Genomic DNA, 3,556 nt, shown 5'->3' with positions numbered 1-3,556 from the left:
AAAATCAATAGAGCGAGAGTTTGAGATTTTAACTGGACAGTGTAAGTTAGGCATTAATTCTAGATCAGGGCGAGAGCAAGTTTTAGAGTTAATTAAATTCTGACCTTTTCCAAAAAGTATTTTTAAAGATTGAATGTGAGGACGAGAGTTAAGCATTTGGATTTAATTATATAACCTAAGTCAACAGAGCGAGAGTTTGAGATAAGGGTGTTTAAAACGGTCAGTATTTTCTTAAAAAGAGTTTCTGCAACTTTATTGTTTTCAAAATATGGTTTTTGACTTAATTATAAGTGACAGCAACATTAATATAAAATCATGGTTTATTCAACAGAGCGAGAGTTTGAGATAGAACCTTTAACCAATAAAGTTAACCGAAACGATTCATTTTAAAACCAAGAAACCGACAAAGACTTGATTCCCTAGTTTTGACGAACTACATACCGATATCCGTCTTATTAATATTTAATCTAGATATTAGTTTAGCTCTTAGCTTTTCCCCAAACAATCAAACATTTTCACCTTAGATTTACGTAGTAACCTTAGATAACGGTATATCGATTCATAAGTCCATGTGGGATCGATATCTTTTAAAACTACGCGATAGAACTGTGCACTTGCAGTTTGTATCCCATTCTCGACTCACCCAGTCGAGCGATCAAGTTTTTGGCGCCGTTGCCGGGGACTTTTATTCAATCGATATCGTAACTCTTCCGTTACGCTGTAGAGACTAAGGTTTCTTTTTCTTCTATTTTCTTTCTTTCGTTGATTTGTATGCCACGCACTCGCTCTCAAGGCGAACCGCTCTATTTACGAATCAACGATATCGAACTATATCTCCGAGTCTTACGACGAATTCGGGAATATCGTGCTGAAAACAATCTCCCTCCTATAAACCTTCCTGATTTCAAAAACATTTTTCCTTCTTTAACCGAGATGGCAGAACCAGCTCGTGCTCTTAGAGATTACGCCGCTCCATCGCAAGATGAACCGCATTCAAGTATTGCTCCGCCCGCAATCGAAGCAAACAACTTTGAACTTAAACCTTCGTTGTTGCAGGCTGTGCAACAGAACCAATTCTCTGGAAATCTTACCGAAGATCCAAACCTTCATTTATCCGTATTTGTCCAATACGCTGATACTGTTAAAGCTAATGGTGTCACTTCAGAGGCAATTCGACTTCGTCTTTTTCCTTTCTCATTAAGAGATAGCGCTAGAAGATGGCTTCAATCTCTTCCTTCCAACTCAGTCACCACATGGAACGAGTTGAAGAAAGTTTTTCTTGCCCGATATTTTCCGCCAAGCAAAACAGCTATGTTAAGAGCCCAGATAAACGGATTTAAACAGAAAGACAACGAGTCTCTTTTCGAAGCATGGGAAAGATACAAAGACATGATGAGACTTTGCCCACACCATGGTTTGGAAGACTGGTTAGTAATTCACACATTTTATAATGGTCTCTTATACAACACAAGGTTAACAATAGACGCCGCTGCAGGTGGTGCACTAATGAATAAACCTTATGCTGATGCTTACCAGCTTATCGAGAGCATGGCCCAAAACCACTATCAGTGGGGAACCGAACGAACGAATGTGGAAAAACCTCAACCGAAAACTGGCATGTACGAGATAAGTAACCTTGATCACGTTAATGCAAAAGTGGATGCTTTGGTCCAGAAAATTGAAAGTTTAAACGTATCGCCTCCAGCAGCCGTGGTTGCTATAACTCAGAATTGCGAGGTCTGTGGAATCCAAGGCCACACTCTTGCGGAATGTCAACTCTTGACTGGAATCCAAGCAGAGCAAGTAAACTATGCTCAAGGAAGCCCCTATTCGAATACCTATAACCCAAATTGGAAGAACCATCCAAACTTCTCATATAAGAGTAATAATGCTTTATACGCACCTGGACAGTCTCCAAATCAAGCCCCATCTATACCTCCGGGATATCAGAAACAGAATCCTAACAATAATACCCCTAGAAAATCCAACTTGGAAATCATGATGGAAAACTTTATAGCTTCCCAACAACAAACCAATAAAGATTTCTTAAACCAGAACATACACACTGGCGAACAACTTAAACAACTAGCAAGCAAAGTAGATGCCCTGGCTACCCATAACAAAATGCTAGAAACGCAAATATCTCAAGTAGCTCAACAACAAGCACCTACTGCTGCACCAACTGGTACATTCCCTGGACAGCCCCAACCCAATCTGAGAAGCCAAGCTCATGCAATTATATTGAGAAGTGGAACGGAAGTGGAAGGACCATCTGACCCAAGGATAGAAAACCAAAACCCTAAGAAATCTACTGAGGAAAGTGAACCTAAGGAAAAGGAAGAGAGTAATAAGGAAACCCTAGAAAAGAAGGAACCTTATGTACCTCCACCACCTTACAAACCACCTATACCTTACCCTCAAAGGCTTGTTAAAACCAAAGATGTAGGCCAATTTAGAAAATTTGTTGATCTCCTTAAACAATTGAACGTTACAATTCCGTTTACCGAAGCTATTATGCAGATGCCCTCATATGCTAAATTCTTAAAAGAAATTCTTTCTAATAAGAGGAAACTTGAGGATAGCGAAACCGTTACACTCCCTGCCGAATGTAGCGCTATAATCCAAAACATGCCCCCTAAACTCAAGGATCCGGGTAGCTTCTCTATACCCTGTCACATAGGAAAATTTGTCATCGACAAAGCCTTATGCGATTTAGGAGCCGGAATTAGCGTTATGCCTTTATCCATATGTAAGAAACTGGAAATGGGAGAATTAAGACCGACCAAAATGTCTGTGCAATTAGCAGATCGTTCCATCAAATATCCTGTAGGAATCCTTGAAAACGTTCCCGTACGCATAGGTCAGTTTTACATTCCCACTGACTTCACAATTATGGACATTAGAGAAGATGATACGACACCTATTATACTAGGAAGACCATTCTTAGCAACTGCCGGTGCAATCATAGACGTAAAACGAGGACGACTCACCTTCGAAGTAGGTGAAGAGAAAATTGAATTCATTCTTTCCCAATTCTTGAAAGCACCTGCAATAGAAGATACATGTTACTTCATGGATATCATCGATGAATGCATAAAAGAAGCAGAGTCAGGAGAAGACAAATCATCAGACTATCTTTTAGAGGACAAATCTAAACAATGCCTAGCAATAACACCAGATCCTACGCAGTGTCTTAACAAACCAACCCCTGATTTGAAAACACTTCCCAAAAATCTGAGATATGAATTCCTAGACTTAGAACTTGAACGACCTGTGATAGTTAATGCAGATCTACGAAGACTCGAAACAGAAAAACTCCTACATATCTTAAGAAAATATCCAACCGCACTAGGATACCACATCACCGATCTCAAAGGAATAAGCCCTTCTATTTGTATGCACCGCATCATGTTAGAAGAAGACTGTAAAACCTCTAGGGAACACCAGAGAAGACTAAATCCGATCCTAAGTGAGGTAGTAAAGAAAGAAATAACCAAGTTATTGGAAGCAGGTATTATATATCCTATATCTGATAGTAAATGGGTTAGTCCTGTAC

The 3,556-nt window shown here is 39.5% G+C and overlaps 1 pseudogene; it reads right to left on the bottom strand.

Moving 5' to 3' along the window:
* Nucleotides 1-1,318: 1,318 nt before the first annotated feature.
* On the bottom strand, nucleotides 1,319-1,418 carry LOC127124342 (uncharacterized; annotated as a pseudogene).
* Nucleotides 1,419-3,556: the final 2,138 nt, after the last annotated feature.

This window comes from Lathyrus oleraceus, chromosome 2 (assembly GCF_024323335.1).
Source record: "Lathyrus oleraceus cultivar Zhongwan6 chromosome 2, CAAS_Psat_ZW6_1.0, whole genome shotgun sequence".
NCBI lineage: Eukaryota > Viridiplantae > Streptophyta > Magnoliopsida > Fabales > Fabaceae > Lathyrus > Lathyrus oleraceus.
The sequence above is the reverse complement of the archived record's forward strand: the minus strand, read 5'-3'. Positions and strand labels throughout refer to the sequence as shown.